Source organism: Mirounga leonina, unplaced genomic scaffold (genome assembly GCF_011800145.1).
Source record: "Mirounga leonina isolate KUSES-001 unplaced genomic scaffold, KU_Mleo_1.0 Mir_151, whole genome shotgun sequence".
NCBI lineage: Eukaryota > Metazoa > Chordata > Mammalia > Carnivora > Phocidae > Mirounga > Mirounga leonina.
This window is the reverse complement of record NW_023270377.1, coordinates 58891041-58912626: the sequence shown is the minus strand read 5'-3', so window position 1 is coordinate 58912626 and position 21586 is coordinate 58891041.

Below are 21586 nucleotides of genomic sequence, written 5' to 3'. Positions count from 1 at the left end.
TAAATGAAATCTGTGGCTGGCAAAATAAAGACAAGGCTTGTGAATGAGTTTTTCCAGGGAACCGTTAGATAGGACAAACAATGACAGTCATCTGTGAGTTGGGCTTTGAATGAGCTCCAGTCTTGTTCTGTGCCCTTCAGAGGCTACCTGGTGGCTGTGTTTTGCTATAATTGTGGGGCTATTGGTTTTCAAGGCTACCATGGGGCTGGAAATAGAGGGATGGGACTAAGGCAAGTTAAAATGAAACAAAAGCTTGCAAGCTTGCTTTTGTTAGGGAGACTCAGCTGCTTTCTCACATGAACCCTCCCCAGATTGTTGCAAGGCTTTGGTTAATTTCCAGTGTTCTGAAAAAGTTGATTTTGACAATTTTTGCTTGTGTTCTCATTACTTTTATGGAGGAGAGGATTTTCAGAGGTCCTTATTCTGCCATTTCTGTTATTGTCACCTCTTCCATTGATTATTCTGCATCTGGTTTTGTCAACAGGAAGTCAGATGTTAATTTGATTCTTGTTAATTTTAGGTACTTTGTTTTTAGGTATTATGAAATTTCACCATAATATCTAGGTTGATCCTTTTATTCCAAGGAAATGTGTACTTCCTCAGCTCTGGGAAATCTTCTTCTCTGTTTCTTTGAGGGGTTCATTTCTTAGGTTCTGCCTTTTCTGGATGTACCCTTCATGTCTCTATCATACTTTTCATTTCTTTATCCTGTTGTTCTTCCTGGGAAAATTTCTCTATTCCACCTGTCAGCTTTCTAAGTCTATGTTTTGCTTTGTCCATTCTGTCACAGTAAGGGTTTTATTAAAATGTTTGGTGGTTTGTGATTGTGTTTTCATTTCTGATTTGAGAGGCTTAGATGGTGTGTCTTAGAATGTGCTCTCCTCAGGATCAAGATGAGAGGCTGGGCAGGGTGAGTCAGTAGACTTATCTGGCCAAGAGGCTTCCACTCTTTCTGGGTGAGGCCAACTACCAGAAACATTGCCCTGATTTCCTGACCCAAATGCTGGCCCCAAATATGCCTCTGGGGCCTCCTGCTCTTATAATATTGTGTGTGTGTGTGTGTGTGTGTGTATAAGACCACCTGCCTCGCTCCTCTTATTGCAAAGGCCCAACCAGTTCTGATGATAGCCCAGAATCCACACAGCATCCCAATATCTTCTCTTTCTAATTTGGGGCCCCTTCGAGCCATCTCCACCACTGTCCTCTCTTATATATATTTTAGGTTACTGTCTTGTGTCTTTCAAGGATGGCTCATATTTCTTGCCATAGAGGCTACCTTTCTTTGCTTACCTTCATTGTTTTTGTTTTATTTATTTAAAATTATTTTCTGTCATTGCTAATGATTTGGAGTGGGGAGGGTAGGCTGGAGTATGTCAACCTTCTTTATCCCATCTCCTCAGGTGACTTTTTAAAAAGTCATTTGGGGGCGCCTGGGTGGCTCCCCGTCAGTTGAGTGTCTGACTCTTGATTTGGGCTCAGGTCATGATCTCAGGGTATTGAGATCAAGCCCCATGTCGGGTTCCATGCTCAGCGGGGAGTCTGCTTGAGATTCTCTCTTTCCTTGTGTGGCTCTGCCCCTCCCCCTGCTTATGCACACTCTCTCAAAATAAATAAAGTCTTAAAAAAAAAGTCATTTGAAGTTTTCCTGGGGACTAAGAATTCAGAATTGATAATTAGATGAGGAAGTAGCTTAATATTTGCCTCCCAATATCTTAGTAAGTGTTGGGAATTTAAAACCTGAGTATAGAGAAAGTATAGGTTTGGACCATCCCCTCGACTAAAATTCAAACTTTCTTTATACATGTTAAATGCCACCTTCCCTCCGAAGCTGCTCCTTGACTCTTGCCAGCCTTGTTGCTAGAGAACTTTGGTGGCCCGGCTGGAGACAGCACCTCCTTGGCTGGAGGCAGTGTTTTAAAGCTTTGCAACGTTAGGGAGAGGTCTGGGTGGGGTCAGGTTCCAGCTGCACCCCATAACATTTCCCACGAACTGGTTGTGTTGATAGCTGGTGCTGTCTGTGGTTCACTGTTCTGGCCAAGGGAGGCAGAAGCATTGCTTGTGTTGAAAAGCATTGACTCATCCAGCAGCCTCTGGCTGTGGTTTATTCCCATGCATTTACAGACCTCTGGGGCTGGCATTTCTGTGAATTCCTTCAAGTTCATTCCTGTTCCTCAGGCTCACCCCTTTACAAGTGCTTGCTTGCCCTGCATGCCTAAAATGACAGAAGGACATCAACTCCGCGCAATAACTTGTCAGTGATTTTCTTCAGGATTCTCCTGCTCTAGTGTGTTATCATACCCATGTTTGTGGAATGTAGTAATAAAGATACTTTGTACATCTCTAGAATCTTCCCCTGAGGAATTTTTGAACATTTAAGGACGGTAGTTTTGTAATCTCATAATTTCCCAGTTTGAGGTAAATGTCTCTTTGTTAATTTTTAAGCAATGATTATGACTCTGAAGGTAGCACGGCAGGCTTTTCATTTTACTGCAGAACAAAAGAACATTGTATCCTAGGCTGACGTAGAAATGTGGCATTTTATACTTATTAGGGGTGTAGATATACATACAGACATCTTTCATTTATTAGTATTTCAGTAAAGCTGACTACAAGCTATTTGTCACAAAATTTATTTCATTTCCCCAAGACTTCTTGATACGAAATTAGAGATTTATTTTTCCAGAGGGAAAAATTCGAACAGAAATGTTCAAATTTTGTGAGGCAGGATTAAGGAGACAGTTTAGCTCTCTGGGATCTAGTATCATAGGTATCACCATGTCTGTATACTAGAAACACTTGGGAAGTTTTTTCAAAAAATACAGGTGCTTGAAATCTTTAGAGACTGGAAGCAGACCAGTGGTGCCAGGAGCTGGGATGAGAACAGAGACTGGCTACAAACTGGCAGTGACCGGGGAGCTTTTTGGGGGTGAAGAGAAGGGTCTGCATGTAATTGTAGTGGTGGTTACACAATTGTATATATTTACTAAAAAATTATTGAACTTACAATGGGTGAATTTTATGGTCCGTAAAGTATGTCTTAATAAAATTCTTTTAAAAAGCCTGCCTGGGTATCACTTCAGATCAGGGAAATCAGAATCTCTGAAAGTAGGACTCTGGCATTGACATTTTTAAAAAGCTCCCTAACTGATTTTAATATTCAGCTCAGGTGAAGAACCACTGGCCTCAACCTTGTTTGTCTTGGTAGGACAACCCTGCCCTGGGGCCAAGAACCTTCTGAACAGTATTACTTAGTTAAATGAGACCTGGTTTCTTTGCCTTTCCCTTAAAGTAATAAAGGCTTACAAGACTTAGAAGGATGGATGGTAGGTACATCTGGATTACAGTGGAGCAGTTTGAATTTAGGTGGCAGTGCTATCTTGGAAATATAGGTGAGTGACTGAATTAGTTATTGATGTTTGGGGGAGACCCCAGCCTTTGCACGTCTGGTGATTCTCTATAGCCTCGTCAGGACTGTGGTGTGGGTAAAGTGAGTCAGACACTCACTCACTTAGGGCACAAAATGTGAGGGAGCACCAAAAAACTCAATAATCAAGATAAATGCAATTTTATTTATTTAAAATTTTATTATGTTATATTAGTCACCATACAATACATCATTAGTTTTTGATGTGGTGATCCACGATCCATTGTTTTCGTATAACACCCAGTGCTCCATGCTGTACGTGCCCTCCTTAATACCCATTGCCGGGCTAATCCATCCTCCCACCCCCTCCCCTCTAAAACCCTGTTTGTTTCTCAGAGTCCGTGTCTCTCATGGTTTGTCTCTCCCTCCAATTCCCCCCCCCCATTTTTCCTTTCAAGATAAATGCAATTTTAATGCAATTAAAAAAAAATAATAATTGATGCCAAAAATCCACCATGACAAAATATCACCATTTTAAATGAAGACAGGGTCCTCTTAGTCTCCCTGATGAAGCTTGGCTGTCCCCTACTTCTTGAAAGCTGAGACCGCATCCAGCTTTCTGCATAAGAGGAGGGCCGGATGACTGTCTGGGCCCGTGATGGGAGGACTCATACCCAGTCTTGGCTGCATCCATGTCTTGCCTTTCCTCTTGTTGAATAAGAAACAAGCCAACTTTCTGGGGACCTGTAGGTTCCTGAATGTGTGCTGAACCCTCTCTGTGGTATGAGTACTAACTTCTCCTTCTCCCTTATTCTCCCCTGGGGCACAGGAGAGTAGGAGTGGTTTTGAAGCTTGCCTGTTCTGTTTTCCATATTCTGGTAGGTCTGTGATTCTCTGCTTGTTCTCCAAATCTGGAGCTAGAAAATGAGACTGTAATCTGAGAAATTCCTGGTCTCATCCAGGGACAGATCCAGGTTTTGTTTGTTTGTTTGTTTATTTAGTTTAATTTAATTTAGTTTTTTTCAGATCCAGGTTTTGTAGTCTGAAGCTTATACTACTTTGAGGGGCCTTCCTTAAGGAAAAGGATACACATGTATAAATACAAAATTAAATTGAGAGCTTTAGAAGGAGCTCCCTGAAAAGGAAAAACACATAAGGGTCATTAACTTCATGGTAAGATTGTCTCCAGTCTCAACTTAGTATTTCATTTTCCTTATCCCTTTGCAGGATTTCTCTCCCCAGTTTGTTAGCTCACAAGGCCCATAGACTATAGGACTATATCTCGTCTTATTTTCCAATTTCATACTTTCAAAAGCCCCAGAATTTTTTCCTTTTTGAGGGAATGAAATGATTAAGAGCACTGAGTTCTAGTGTCAAACTGGTTGATTTTGTATCCTGGCTCTGCCAAACTAGTTGTTTGACTTGGGCAACTTAGTGTTTTTGCCCCTATTTCCTCCTCTAATCTTACTTCACAGGGTTCTGTTGAAGCAGGACTGAATTAGATAATGTGTTTGTGGGCTTAGCACAATGCTTGAACAGAGAAGACACTCAGGAAATGTTGTTTAGTGTATCCGTCAGGGTTCTTGATTCTAAGCAACAGAAACGTACTCTGGCTATTTAAATGGAGAAAGAATTTATTGGGAAGATGTTGGATAGTTCACAGAATTGACAGGGAGTTTGGAAAAGTAGGTGCTGAAAATAGGCAGGAATTAAGGAAGGCCAGCAGCAGAAATAATCTGATTAAGACATTCTGTTCCTGCTGGATTCTGCCATTGCTCCAACCCTAATCTACTCATTCCTTCTTCCTGAAATCTCTTAAGATTCAAAATCACTGATGATTCTGTCTAAATCAGCTGAACCCAAGGTTAGGGAGAGAAAGGTCTACCTAGTTTAGCTTTTAGTAGAGGTTGGGGCCTCTTATGATGGAGGATTCTACCCAAATAGGAAGAGGGTTTGGATGTTGGGGACCAGAAAACTCTCAAACCAACACTACCCTTTCCCTTGTGATTCTTTAAGGTCTAATAGAACTGAGCTGCAGTATGATATCATGCCAGTAGGTGCCACCCTTTAACATTTGCGTCTGTACATTTAACCACTAACTTCAGAGGTAATCTGCTATATATAGAACACAGTGGTGTTTATCTACTAAAGTCCAACTGTGATGACCAGCTGTTAGGTTACAGGAAATGGATTCAGTGCTCTCAGATGAAAGCTTGCCATACATAAGTTTATGGTAATTCTTTGGTACTTGTTGATTTTTATCTGACAATAAATAAACCCACTTAAGAATCACTGCCATAGTCTGAAAAGTCGTTAATCTTGAAGTTTGACTCAAGTCCATTTATGGGTATGGATTTTCCCCATCTGTTTGCTATTTTCCCCCATATCTTCAACCAAAATCCAGGGCTTACATACCGTACAGCAGCACTAGGTTAGGCACAGCTGTGAGGATTTGCCAGCAGTCTCTGGCCCTCATGGATTTCATGTTTGAGTTTAGGAACAGGGAGACACACAAGGAGAACTGTAGAACAATGAGGTGAGCCCAATGGTAGAAATATGCACATAGGAGCAGTTCAGAAGAAGGACACCTCCCCTAGCCTGCGAAGGTCAGGGATGATCTCCTGGAGGATAAAAGTTGAAATTGAACCTTAAAGTTCTTCAAACTGTCCAATTTGTCCATAAAATCAATTAGCGCACACGAATTGATCTTACAGGTTTGAAATGCTAAACACCACTGTGAGGTGAAGAACTTAGCACAGTGCCTGGAACATGGTAGATGCTCAATAGTAAATAGTTGTGGACTAGTTAATTAGTTTAGGAATACTTGTACTATCTAGGCTGGTATAACCTGTGGCATGCTGTTTAATATAGAGTTGATTTTCTAGTATCCTAAATGGAAACTTATGCATTTAATTCCCACATCAGCTGGTTAGCTACACACATAGGAAATGCCTCCGTTTCAAGGTCATACATTGAACCTTGAAGCCCACTTGATCCCAAGAACAGCCAAGAGTGGGGCAGGGGCTTACTACAGATTCAACTTCCCTGCTGGGTAAAGGAAAGAAAACGCGTTCTGTGGTAGATGAGTATCTAGCGACACTGTATATGGTCCCACATCCATCAGGTTCTTATCCAGCTGGGCATCCATCTGGAAGAAGTTCTTCATTTTGAAAACAGAAAATTGACCAATAGCTGTGCAAGAAGGCCAATTAGAAAAAAATTATTCGTTAGATTAAGGTAAATTTCTATTCCCTGCAATAAATACTTTCAGCCATCCTTCATAGGCCCCCAAAAGAAATCTCCCTTTTTTTTTCACGTGAAGGTGACTTATTAGAACGTGTTTCCAAAAGAAATCTTGGTTTAAATTGATGAACATGTGGAAGTGTATTTGCTTTGCTCTAATCCTGTTTGAGTTCCTGAAATTTATTTTGCAAAGGGGAAAGATTTGTCTTAATTTTTTTCCTTTTGCAACTGAAACATAACTTTAAGTTTTATAGCATTCCTTCCTAGTTCTCTGCTTTGCTTATTCAAAACACTGCAGAACTTTGATTTAGGTCACAGTTTGGTTTGGTTTAACCTGTAAGTAGTAACTGGAAGATGGGACTGGAGGTGTCCTGGGTCATGTAAGGATATAAGGAAAGGATGTTTTGTAAGATCTAAGGAAAGGCATACGATGCAGCCATGGTTGGCCTATGACAAAGATACTCTTTAAATAAGGGGATGCATGTATGGGGCTCAGCACAATGCCTGACACATAGAAGGTACTCAATAAACAGTCTGTCAGCCACGATGCTTGATTCTAAGCAATACAAAATGTACTTATTTTCACAAAAACCTAATTTATGAGGGCAGTCATAGTCCTGCCCCTGTGTAATCAAGAGGTCAGCTTTCCTCTGCTCCTTGAGAATTACATCTTACCTCTGACTTTTGAAAGTTTTGCGTGGAAAAATTTGCCATGTGTGCAATAAATAGTGAAGATCCTCCTGGATATATATATAGGGTTTGCTGCTGTAATTAAATTTTATTTATAACCCAGTTAATCTGATGCATGTTCAGTGATTTAAAGAAATGATTTTGAGTTCCACTGGGGACAATGAGCGTTTCTCATAAAGGCAGATATTTTTTAATAGCCAAATGAACATTTTAGATGTTATTATCTTACTCAGTGTATCTAGGACTTGCAATAATCCTACTGCCTATCTTTTCTCTGATACTCTGTACCTTTTTTTTTTTAAGATTTTTATTTATTTATTTGAGAGAGAGAGACTGAGAGAGAGAGCACATGAGAGGGGGGAGGGTCGGGAGGGTCAGAGGGAGAAGCAGACTCCCTGCTGAGCAGGGAGCCCGATGCGGGACTCTATCCAGGGACTCCAGGATCATTACCTGAGCCGAAGGCAGTCGCTTAACCAACTGAGCCACCCAGGTGCCCTACTCTGTACCTTTTAATGAAAACCATTTAACACTCATTCTCATATATTTTAATACAGAGGCCCTGGATCTCTTACTGAAGCCGGAGCTCTCTGGTCTCCTGCCCCCAATCTCACCCCCCAGAATTGATGTGCCTTGGGTTTCCCTTCTGCATTTCTAGTGTAACTTCTCTAGTGTGAGGTTTGAGCAATGCTCTGGCCCCCATACCTGGGTTTTCCTGTGGGCCAAGAATACTTCCATTCTTTTTCTTTTAAATGTGGCTCTGCGATGGTTCCTGTTTGTTTGACAAACAGGGAGCTTGCCTTAAATAAGTTCGAAGATTAGTGTGGGAGAGAGGAACCATTATAATTCAAGGTTATGAGTGTAGGTGGGGAAAATCACAGTGATTGATAGAGTACAATGAGGGCTGGCACTAACAGGCTCCCAGGGAGGTCAGGAGGTCCTCCCGTAAGAGGTGATATCTCAGCAGTCTTGGAGAATAAATGGAGAAGGATGGGAAATGTATTCAGCACATGCAGAGGCAGGAAATGATGGAGAGCATGGCAGTTTCATGGGACCATAAGTGGTATGGTGGGGACAGCTGGCACAGGGTTTACGGGGAGAATGGTCAGAGGTGAGGCTGAGGGGAGGCAGAGGCTGTGTCCCAGAGGTGGGGGAGTGTCATTCTAGGGAGTCAGGACTCTGTACTATGGAAAGCCATTGAAGAATGTTAGGCAAGGGATTGACAAGGTCAGATTGGTTTTAGAAAGACCATTTTGGACAGGCTAGGGACCAGTGAGAATGTGATCAAGGTCTGATGGAAGATAATGGCAGGGGAAACAGAGATGAGGAGGGATTCTGGAAATGCAAGTTGAATTAATAGGATGATGTATCTGGTTGGATACAGGCAATGAGGGAGAAAGAAGAGACAAATATGATCCCAGGTCTCTGGCTTAGGTAATAGGGTAGATTTCTGAATCCAGGAGGAAAAGGAAAGGCTTTGTGGTGAAGATGTGAGGTTCCTTTTGGGATATGTGGACTTCAGATGCTTGTGGGACATGCATCTGGAGATGTCCAGCAGGAAGTGGGATCTTTGAGTAGGGACCATGGGGGAGGTCGCTGGAGGAGGAGATGGGCTCACTCAGGGAGGAAATGAGCATGAAAAGGGAAGGAGTCTAAGCCCCTGGAATTACCAAGTCCCTTTCTCCCTGTCATCCCAAAGGCCTAAAGGGGTAACTTGGGGCTTCCCTCACAAGTGTTGGCTGCTCTGGCCTCCCTGCCTCTGGTTCATCCTGGCCTCTGACATTGCCCATAGGGGTGAAATTCCAGAATGCGGCAAAGAGAAATCCTCTTATGATCCCTTAGTGTGGCCATTCCTTTTGTCTGGAAAACTGTTCACCCAGAGGCCCCTGTAGCTCATTCCCTCACTTCCTTTAAGATTTCGCTCAAAAGTCACATTTTCAATGAGTCCCAGGTGGCAGGGGGTTAGAAAGCCATGCAGTTGTCAGGAGCCACAGGTGACTTTGTTTTTACAGTAGCCTGCAAGTCACTTGGCCTTTCTAGCCCCAATTAATACAGCTTTTCATCATAGGAAGTGTTTTTGCAAGAAGAGTTCTCGGAGAGGAATTTGTTGGTGAGGGAATTCTGTGAGTTCTATCCATCTGTTTCATCATAACTCAAGGGGTGAAGGTCTAGACAACCATATAATAGCCATGCACTTGGCTGGCAGCTGTTTGGCTCATCATAACACCTCTGTCCCTGGGCTTCCCACTTCGGTAAACATGTGGGGCATGGAGGTTAATGCATGGGGGCAATGTGGCCTTGTCACCCTGCCCTGACAGTAAGGTCTAATCCATTTTTATAGCTAAGTGTTTCTATTCTAGAAAGCTCTGTAGCTCTCTGCCATCTCCTTTTCCACACCAACAGGAAGGATTGGGATTGTTGAAGACAGGGTAGAACCTTGACATAGCCAGCTGTGCTTATACACTCCTGTCCCTCTTCCTGTCCCCGAATTGGGAGCTTTGTGGCAGGTTTGTCTTTGTAGTTGGATGTCAAGGTGGCATCTTGTGTGGGGATGAATTAGTATGAGAGGGAGACCTTGTATTTCTCACACTATTTCCTGTAGGAATACCTGCGTAAGATATAGACACAGGGAGGGGTGCCTGGGTGGCTCAGTTGTTGGGTGTCTGCTTTTGGCTCGGGTCATGGTCCCAGGGTCCTGGGATCGAGCCCCGCATCGGCCTCCCTGCTCAACGGGAAGCCTGCTTCTCCCTCTCCCATTCCCCCTGCTTTTGTTCCTTCTCTCGCTGTGCCTCTCTCTGTCAAATAAATAAATAAAATCTTAAAAAAAAAAAAAGATATAGACACAGGGAAATATCCAGGGACTTCCTTTCATTCCTATTTCTTTTCCTAGTTCTCTTTCAGGGGTAGCACCCATCTTCCTCATTGACAGACATCAGGGGCATCTCTGTTCACAGTTATGTCCCATGCTACTTCCAAAGGCAAGGATGGGCTCATCAACCATCTGCTTTCTCCACCAGATTCATGGGAGAAGTAACATGGGTCATCACAGCTCTTTCCCTTCCACCGAGCTCATGAAGGCAGACCAACCTTAGACCTGCCAAGATGGATTTGGGTTAAAAGGAGAGATGCATTCTCAGTGAGAGTTGTTAATCCTGAGGAGGCCGTGGGCTTCCTTTTCTCCAGGCCATGACAAAACAGAGATCTTTTCATTAGTTAGGAATGTATTGTGCTCCTGTCTGAAAGCTGGAGGAAGGCTTGAAGGACCTCCTTATGGAAGCTGCTTCCCTGTATCTCTGCTTTGCTGTGTTTTAACTCAAGGGAGCGAATATTGAATAAAGGCTGAGGTAGCAAAATAACCTATATATGGAGCTTAGAGTTGGGGAAAGATTTTCTCTTCTGGGATGGCAATTTTCAAGACTGTCCATTGTGAAATAGCCTAAAGAGGGAAGCGGACATGGTATGATTCATATCTGGCCCCTCTTTCCATGCTCCTAAAAGACGGTGAGCCCGGGGTCAGGGCTAAGGACGACTTCTGATTTGATGGCTCAATTGTCAGATGCTCCGTGCAGACTGCAGGGCATGTCTGGAACTGCACTCAAAGTTTCCAACCCTCCCAATGCCTCACACTTGCTGAACAGTCTCAGGGAAAATGCTGGGGTATGAAAATGATAAACCCAGGGAAGGCATATATTGCTGAGAAGTGCAGCATTAACAGAGGATACAGCCATGAATTAATATCATTTAGACAGGTTTTTTTTTTTTTTAGTATTGTCAGAGTAAACATCTTTTTTAAAATGAAACTTTGGGGTTATTCTAGCCCTCATCAATCTTTCGAATATATTTTTACTAGCTCTTGCTTAAAACGTTTTGTTTTTATATTGTTTTTAAATGTTGATTGTGAAAAGTTAAACTGAGAGAATAATGAGCAAAAGCCCGTTCTTTATCCATTCTTTCTCCTGGCGCCATGCTGCCAGATGATACATCACCCCGTGAACTGCTCTGTGACAAAGGCCTGGTTGGTGGTGTGGGATGAGTTCGGGGAAGTTTGAAATCATCTGAGCGGGGGTAGTCAGGTCAGGGGCAGGAGGGATTTGAGCTGGGCCTTCAAGGGAGAAGATTTGGTTGGGAAGAAGGGCCTTTGCAGAAAGGGGAATGTCCTAAACAAAAGCATAGAGGTGGAAAAACAGGGTTGATTTAGGCAAAAACGAGTGGCTGAGACTAGTGGAAGATGAGCCTGTCAAAGACAGTTGGGTCAGGCAGAGGGTCTCAGAGGCCAAGAGTCTGGTCTTCAGCACACTGGCCGTGGTGGCTAATTAGAGGTTTCTGCATAGGCAGCCGTCTCTGTGGTGCTTGGCCATGTTGCATTGTGGTGGATCGTCTCAAGGGTTCTTTCCTTCCTGTACACATATATTATTCTTTCCTTTAAGAAGTGGAGTTTATTCCTCTCTCCCTTAAATCTGGGTTGGCCTTGGTGACTTCTGTGACCAATAGAATGGCATAGAAATGACATTTTGAGACTTCTAAGGCTGGGTCATAAGAAGCCTTGCAGCTTCCTCCTTGGTCCCTTTGAATACTCAATACGGGATGCTCCCTCTTGGATCTCAGCCACTGTAGAAGTCCAAGGCATGTGGAGAGGCGACGTGTTTGCACTCTAGTCGACAGCCCCCACTGAGCTCCTCACAGTATCAGAGCAGAAAGAGGGACAGAACCTGGATCCTTGATAATGTACCTAAGTCACTAAATCAAATCCAACTCTGACTTCCAGTATTAGGAACCAGTAAATCAATTTTATTGTTTTTAGCCAATCAAATAAATCTTTGAGTTTATTTTTCTGTTTCTTATTGTGAAATGCATTCTAAATGATACAAAGGAGTACTGGATCCAAACTAGTTCCAGTTATTCCCTCTTCACCATGTGATTGGGGCAATGCCTCTTAACTGGTTTCCTTATTTCTCCGTCTTTAAGGGATGCTCTATGTGGCTGGTCTTCAGGTTGCCCTAAATTATCCCATTTCTTTTGTTCTGGATAAAAGCATTTCTCTCCCCTGGACTGTGTTGCATACATATTGAGAAATTTCTCTCCTTGAACTGTCAACTATATTTACATTTCAGAGTCACTTTCTTTCTGTTTGCTCCAGGCATTAAAGCCATCCCACCCTTATTTCACGTGTAATACTTGCTGTAATATTCTCAAATGTCTCCCTTTTTTTCAATAATGCTACTCTCACTAAAAAACCTCTACATAGAGGTGGGATGTCCTTGTTTGAACATGCAAGTGTCAAGTCATAGGAAAGGTTTTACTCAGTTTAATTCAGTAAATCAGCTCTTAATTAAAAATCAGTGCTGACAGAGTTTGGGTAGAAAGAATAGTTTCCCTGGAGCTTAATTACCTATGGTTAAGCTGACTTTTGAGGTTTTGAACTTGTAGCTCTAGAACAATCCCCCAATCTGTGAAAACCAGTCAAGATGGTACCCAATGAGACCTTAGTCTCATTAAAGCTAAACTTCCTCCTTAACTTACTGGACTCCTGTTTCCAGGGATTTTGAAGGGCGTATTCAGAAATTTTCTCAATTCTGGAACATCATACATAACAAAGCATGTGTGAGTCTGGGTCTTCTGAAATAAAACAAATCTCATGCCCCCAAAATGTTGGAATTACAAACCTAGAATACATATTGTCAGGGGGCTCTGAGAAGTTCTACAATTGACGTCCTTTTTAGTTGTAACCGGAGGGCTAGAAACCTTCATCTTCCCATTATTACTGGCATTGAGAAGGCAGGGGTGGAGGGTGTCAACGCCATGGTTAGAAAGCTCTAGTTTAGAGACATAAAACTCACAAGTACAGAAGCCAAGCTCAGACACATTCCCGTGGCAGTGGTTCTTCTGTATTCTACCCTCATGTTCAGGACATCAAAATGATACCTTCCTTGGTATTTGACTCCTAGAAATACACTCCAGCCCCATCTCGAGCATTCCAGAGCAGGAGACCTGAGTTCCAGGGCAACCTTGACTTTATGGGCCCTTTGACCTTGGGAAAGTCCCTTGAGAAGGTCGTTTTCATGCATGTAAAATAACCACCACCTCACGGGAGTGGGATGAGACAAACACAGTAGGAGACAGCACGTTGAAAACCGTGAAACACTCGATCTGCGCATGTCAACAATCTTGGGTTCTCCGTCCCCTTTCAAAGTGAGCATTTTTGGTAGAATGCCTGAAGCCATTAGAGGTGAGGATCAATGAAAACAAAAGGCAGATTTGTAACATTGCAAATAAATCCTTCTGTAAATGGTCGGCCCCTGTAGCCTATCTTCTTCTACTAGCCCAAGTCACTTTTGAGGGGAAAAAGGACAGAACAACAAATAGTAATATATGAAGGAAGGAGAAGGAGCAGAAGGAGGAGAAGCCCCAGTAGATGCTCTGCGGCTTGTCTGCATATCATACTGGAGACTCGGCAATTATTTGGTTAATTTGGTGGTTGTGGACAGACATAAGGTAATTACAAGGAGAAGCATTAACTCTGGGACATGATTTGCCCAGATTGACTGTCTAGAATGATCTAATTATCAAGTTAACCAGCAAATCTTTATTTCACTTGAGGCTATAGAGAGTTATAGCTGGTTTTGTATACCTGGGAGCAATGCTTAAATATATATCGTATATTTCTGGTTTAGTGCTAAAGGAGATTTTTTTTTTTAGAATTGTTTTGTTTTGTTTTTGTATGTTTTTTTTGAAAGTTGCATTTCAAAAGAAACACATCAAATTCCTAGGCCCTTCATCGTATTTTCATTTGAGATGTATAGTTTTGATGTTGCCCATGCATTTAGTTATGGGTTATTTAACACCACCACATATTTTAAACTCCCCTTCTCCTCCATTTCATTAGTGATGAGAAGAAGATTACAGCCTACAATCACAGTCTTTATAAAAAGGAAAAAAGGAAATTGGTTGGTTCTTCTCTATTTATTCATCTTCTCTGACTTCCTAAATTTCCCCAATTAGTTTTTGGGTTGTGTGCCTGCCAGGGTAGTTAGCATTCTATTGATGTGGGAGTCCATTTCCTGCTCACTGGCCTTCTAACTGGAGTGCCACATTGCTTTCTTTAATTAAACCTCTTAGAGCAGTCCAGCTAAGAGTTGGAGGAATAGCACTCACAGGCCTGATTTACATTAAACTTAGATTCACAGCAGCTACAGGTTCTCTGATGTTAAAATGGCGGCCTATTATCGTAAGGGTCGGGGAAAGCACAGTGGAGAGCAGTGGCATAAAGTAACTCTGCAGTGTATTGTTCTCTGGGCAAAAGGGCTTCAAACCTAATAGCACAACAAAAGAGTGAAGAGAAAGTGCTTTTTGTCACCGTGGAGAATTTTTTTTTTTTTTATTCTTATGTTAATCCCCATACATTACATCATTAGTTTTAGATGAAGTGTTCCATGATTCATTGTTTGTGCACAACACCCAGTGCTCCATGCAGAATGTGCCCTCCTCAATACCCACCACCAGGCTAACCCATCCTCCCACCCCCCTCCCCTCTAGAACCCTGTTTGTTTTTCAGAGTCCATCGTCTCTCATGGTTCGTCCACCCCTCCGATTTCCCCCGCCTCATTCTTCCCCTCCCGCTACCTTCTTCTTCTTCTTCTTTTTTTTTTTCTTAACATATATTGCATTATTTGTTTCAGAGGTACAGATCTGAGACTCAACAGTCCTGCACAATTCACAGTGCTTACCAGAGCACACACCCTCCCCAGTGTCCATCACCCAGTCACCCAATCCCTCCCACCCCACCCCCCACTCCAACAACCCTCAGTTTGATTCCTGCGATTAAGAATTCCTCATATCAGTGAGATCATATGATACATGTCTTTCTCTTTTTGACTTATTTCACTCAACATAATACCCTCCAGTTCCATCCACATCGTTGCAAATGGCAAGATCTCATACCGTGGAGAATTTTTTGCCAAAACTCCCCTCTACTTGGAAAGGATGAAGAGCTTTTGCAAGGTTGAAAAGAGAGCAAGGAAATGTGGCTCCATTCCCATGTTGGGACCTGCTATTTCTTGGTGGGTACAGAAGGGTGCTTGTGCACGTTCACCCAATTATAGGAAAGAAGCATTAACCAGCAAAAGCGTGACATGCTTAGAAAAGGCGTATGGACTTCCTTTCTCCCCAAGCGTAAAATGACAGTCTGGTCCAGGGGAATTGGTTCATTTTGACAGGACAATAGTAACAGCATTCTAATTTCCATTGTATTCTTGCTTGAAATTACTTTCCCTTACTAATAAGAGTCTTCCAGGACAATGAGTACTGAATAAAATAAGCATTAGGAAGATTGTAGATATCAGATTATGGGAGAGATCTGGGATTTAAATTCAAATTTAGGTCATTAGAAAAAAGACCAATGACGTGTTTCACTTGAATCAGTTGGCTTTATATGTTTTTTTTCCCCCTAGCATGGTGGTTCTTGGACCTTACCTACATCACAATCATCTAGAGGGCTGAGTCCCACCCTGAACTTTCTGTTTTAATGGGGCTGGGGTGGGGGTGGGGTCTGAGCATTTGCATTTCTTTTTTTTTTTTTATTTTGTTAGTCACCATACAGTACATCATTAGTTTTAGATGTAGTGTCCCATGATTCATTGTTTGCGTGTAACACCCAGTGCTCCATGCAATACGTGCCCTCCTTAATACCCATCACTGGGCTCACCCATCCCCCCCCCCCTCTAAAACCCTCAGTTTGTTTCCCGGAAACTATGGAGTCCATAGTCTCTCATGGTTCATCTCCCCCTCTGCATTTCGAACAGATAGTGATGCTGCTACTGCTGGTTTTGGAACCACACTGCAGGTGGAACAGGGCTAGTTAAAGGTCTAAAACCCTGCCCTGACTTGTAGCAAATCTGGTACAAAGCAAAAGTTGACTTTTTGGCCAGCTGCTTTCTAGTTAGACTTAAACTGGTATGTGTTGGTCAAGCTGATGGACTGGGTTCCAGTTGTTAAAGACAATGCCAGAGGAGTGATTCTTTTATACCCCCCAGGGAAGAGTTATGTAAGAAAAATGTGTAGGGGTTTTGAGCATAGTAAAGATACACATGGGCACGTAAGTTCATATAGACCTTATGCAATGGAATCGCTTTTCTTGCCCTAATTTTCCCTTTATAATTCTGAATTATTTGAATTGACAAATAATTTATTTATAAGAAGGGTTGGATTAGAGAATATTTTATTCTGCACTGCTCCTAGGATAAGCCTCAGGGTCTTTTGTTCTTAGATGCCTCTTCAGGAAACAGAAAACTGCTCTGTACCAGGTCTCAAGAATTTTGGGATTTTTACCTTTGGCTAACACAGGCAGACAGGGTACATGCCAGAATCTAGCCTTATACAAATGTAAACCATAGTAATATCATAGGATGACAGGGGTCAATCTGCTCCTTCTTCAGGTAAGTAGGCTGAGCCAGAGTGTTTGAAGGAGGTGATTGGTGAACTGTACAGTCTAATGTAGTAGCTGTTGATGGGTCTGGGTCAGGGGGGGAGAAGTTCAGGATAAAGAGCCAGTGTGTCCTGTCCCCTTGCTTGTGCCTTTGTGACCTGGTGTGTGGAGGCAGGGGATTCAGGCTCTGAGAGGAGGAGGACATCGTTGGATCTGGCGGCTAAACTGTGAAACCACCATCCCTCAGATTTCATTGTGTCTGTAGTCTCCTTGGGAGGCCAGCCAACTTGCTGTCTGCTGTTGAGAGTGGGTGAGGAAGTAGGAGGGAAGAACCGGGTGATGAGAGTAGGAGGACAATGGGAAACTGTGAAAAGTGGAAAATTTGTTGAAGGGGGTAAGGAAAAAGCTGGTGAGGCACAAGAACCCCAATTTAAAATATACAACTTAAGGGACCCTGCCATCTCCGGCAGACCAGGGACTTCGCATGTGTTGTCACTTGATCCTTGCAGGCTTGTGCTGGCCATGGGCCCATGGGCCCTAGAGGTAGCCCCGCTGTGAGCCACAGGAGAGCCAGTTTGTGGGGCATGTGTCCCGCATTGTATGTGGAGAGTGTGTCCGGTGGAAGGCATTGGTAGGACTGAAAGGGAAGACGAATCCCCGAGAAGTCCCCTCCCCGCCCCTGTCTCTGGCTTAGGTGGCTGCTCTGGCCACAGCTGCCGGACAAATCCTCAGAGACCCAGTTTCCTCAGGTGACCTTGGACTTCCATCATTTCATCTCCTCTCTTGTCTTCCTCCCCAGGATAGATAGTGGTTTCCTCTCTGCCAGGACCCCCTTAATCTGTGGTAAGGATTCCCTGAATTACACTCTTTCTATTGTAAATGCATAAAAGTAGTTCATTTCATTGGCTAGATCCTGACTGATACAGGTTAGAATTCTTATTCCTAGTGAGCAGATGAGTAAACTTAAGCTTGTAATAGGTTAACTTGTTCAAGGTCATCATAACTAGAAAATGATGAAATTGACATTCAGAATGCAAGACTGCAGAGCTCACACTGTTAACACAATACTACGTGGCCTCTCAGAAAGAGTTCGGACGAATTAAGAAAAAAGAAGGAAAGAAATATTTTCATGTATGAAACAGTGGTAATGGTGTGAAAATGTTGCTTTGACCTCAAGCAATTAGGTGATCTGTGTGGTAGAGTAGGCGTGTGTGCCCTGGGTTCTATAGTCCTAAATCTTGGTGAATTAATTCAACTCAGGCACGGATGCTAGTCTTTTATTATAATTCCTCCTTTTCTTGGTTGATCACAAGGGGTTACTTATTTCCACTCATCTAGCTGTAGTTTGTGAAAATGTGGCCTGAGCCTTGCTTTGGAACTCAGGTTGCTATAGAAACCTTTGATTGGAGGTGGATGGATCACGGAGGTTTATTAATGAGAATTTCCCCGTTCTACCTCTGGGCTTGGTCTGTGTGAAAATCCAAGAAAGGCTCATTAGTTTTTATATTAGTCAGGGTTCTCCAGAGAATCCAAACCAATAGGATGTACAGAGATAGAGAAAGAGATTTATCTTAAGGAATTGACTCATGTGATTATGACAATCGGCAAGCTAGAGACCCAGGAGAGAAATGGTGTAGTTCAGTTCAAATGCCAGCAGGCCTGAGATCAGAAAGAGTGGATGTTTTAGTTTGAGTCCAAAGGCAGGAAAAAAAATCACATCCCTTGGGGCGCCTGGGTGGCTCAGTTGGTTAGGCGACTGCCTTCGGCTCAGGTCATGATCTCAGGGTCCTGGGATCGAGTCCTGCATCGGGTTCCCTGCTCAGTGCAGAGCCTGCTTCTCCCTCTCCCTCTGCCACTCCCTCTGCTTGTGCTCTTCTGTCTATCTCTCTGTCAAATAAATAAATAAAATCTTAAAAAAAAAAAATCACATCCCATCTCAAGGTAGTTGGGCAGGAATTCCTTCTTACTTGGGGGAGGGTCAGCCTTTTGGTTTTATGCAGACCTTCAACTGATTAGATGAGGCCCACCTGTATTAGGAAGGCCAACCTGCTTTAATAGTTCACTGATTCAAATGTTAATCTCATCCAGAAATACCCTCACAGACACACTCAGAATAATGCGTGGCCAAATGTCTGCGTATCCTGTGGCTTTAGTCAAGTTGGCACATAAAATTAATGATTGCAGTTTCATTATCGAAGGCTAACATTTCAGCCTAATTGTTTGGTGATCAAAGCTGAAGGTTCTTTCTCCAATCAGCTCTACAGAATGTTGACCCGCATCAGAGGAGAGTGTATTCTTGAGTTGACTGCTGTCTGGCTCCTTCCATAGAAATCTGTCTTGAACTGAATGCTATCAGGGTGTCAACTAATATTTGATAGAGGGCAATGGTCCTCAAAGAGTGAGCACCAGCATCTGTATCACTTAGGAAATTGCTAGAAATGTAAATTCTTGGCCCCACCCAAGACTTACTGAATTGAAAACTGAAAAATGGGTGTTTTAACAAGCCCTCCCAGGTGATTCTGATGCATAGTCAAATTCAAAAACCAGTGGTCTACCTACAGCAGTGTTTCTCAAACTGAGAGCCATGGGTCTGCAAACATACACTTGGGGACATGAGATTTTTCTAAAAGAATGAGAGATGAAATGTTTTGTTTTGACAAAAATCCAAAAAAGCTAATATAAATATATTCTAAGTAGCCTAAATAATCAGTTTTAAAACAAATGCTGCCATACTATTTTAGTCCATAATTTGTGTCTGCATTAGTTTTCGTGTTGGCACAGAGTAGAATTCCTTTGTTACAGGTTCATGAGATGCATCTGTGCTCAGTGAAGACTGAGTGAATTGTTGTGGGAGTTTGAACCTAGAAGGGTGATGGACAACTGAGGTGTCACATAGCATGACACTATCTGCATGTCAGACACATGGGACCTGTGCCCTATAGCAGTCACTGTGATTCAGTTTCAGCAAACAGCATCACCTCCCACTTTGACTTCATGTTGCTAACTTAAATTTCATTGGTTTTGTAGGTTTGTGTTAATTTGTAAGCTTGTTTTGGCTTTATAGTTGTTTGCATATATAAACCCAAGAACTTTAGGCTGAAGTTTATATTTGCATATATCTAAGTGACATAATAATGAATATAATTTATATTAACTTTGGGTCTATACAAATTTATTCCTTTTATTTTTCATTTTTTTATTTTTAAAGTTTTTTTTTTTATTCATTTGAGACACAGAGATACAGAGAGAGAGAGAGAGAGAGAGAGAGAACATGAGCAGGCGGAGAAGCAGAGGGAGGGGGAGAAGCAGACTCCCCGCCGAGCAGGGAGCCCGATGTGGGGCTCAATCCCAGAACCCTGGGATCATGACCTGAGCCGAAGGCAGATGCTTTACCATCTGAGCTACCCAGGCGCCCCTATTTTTTATTTTTTTTTAAGATTTTATTTATTTATTTGACAGAGAAAGACACAGCGAGAGAGGGAACACAAGCAGGGGGGAGTGGGAGAGGGAGAAGCAGGCTTTCTGCTGAGCAGGGAGACCGATGTGGGGCTTGATCCCAGGACTCTGGGATCATGACCTGAGCCGAAGGTAGACGCTTAACAACTGAGCCACCCAGTCACCCCAGATTTATTCCTTTTAAAAGGAATTTGTGTTTTTGTATCAGTAAGGATAGGCAAACTTATGCAACAATATTAAAAAAAAATAGTTGTATAATTCAAAAGAAGTTGAGGGAGTTTTGCTAATTTGAGGTCACTCAGGGACCCAGGCTAGCTGAGGCTTCATTTTGACCTTAGCATTCAATTTTTTTTAATTAATTAATTTATTTGACAGAGCGAGAGAGAGGGAGAGCACAAGCAGAGGAAGCAGCAGAGGGAGAGGGAGAAGCAGGCTACCCATTGAGCAGGGAGCCCGACGAGAGGCTCGATCCCGGGGCCCTAAGATCATGAGCTGAGCTGAAACCAAGAGTCGGATGCTTAACCGACTGCACCACCCAGGCACCCCTGTAGGAAGCAGTTTTGATTTGCGATGACTGATGATGTTGAGCATCTTTTCATGTGCTTATTGGCCATTCGTGTATCTCCTTTGGAGAAATGTCTGTTCGAATCCTCTATTTTTTAACTGGGTTGTCTTTGTAATGTTGAGCTGTAAGTGTTCTTTATGTATTCTGGGCACTAGACCTTTATAAGATATATGATTGAACATTTCCTCCCATTCTGTGGGTTGTCTTACCACTTACTGGGAAGTGTTTTTTGATGCACAAAAGTTTTTAATTTTTATGAAGTCTCTCTATTTTTTCTTTGGTTGCTTGTGCTTTAGGTGTCACATCTAATAATCTGTTGTTGGTCACCTTTAATGACCGCAGCAGGATGATATTGTGGCAAAATGGGCCCTGGTATTTGAAGCTTTCACCTAGAAGTTCCACGTATTACTGAAGTTCACATTTCATAGGCTACAGAATGTCTGATGGTTTTACCTAATTTTAGGAGACAGAAAAGTGCAAACTTACTGTGTTCAGAATTGGGGAAAATAAGAAATATTTGTTAAACAGCACGAATGACCACCACGATTGAACACACAGTCGAGAAACACCAAAGTTGGGATCACCAAAAACAACCTATGTGGTGTATTTTAGAACCAGAAGATCTGTCTTTACTGAAATACAACCAGATCTTATGCCCTTGCCTTTTCTTAAGGTGCTGTATGAGAAGTGGGCACATGAAAAATTTTACATCTTCAGCAAGAGTAGGCCAAACTATGTTATTTGTTATGTTACTTGGTGGCTTTTACATAAGGAAATGCATGGTAATTCTTCTTAGAATTTAGTAACAGGAAGACATTTATTTCTAGATGAACTTATATGCCTCCCTTTT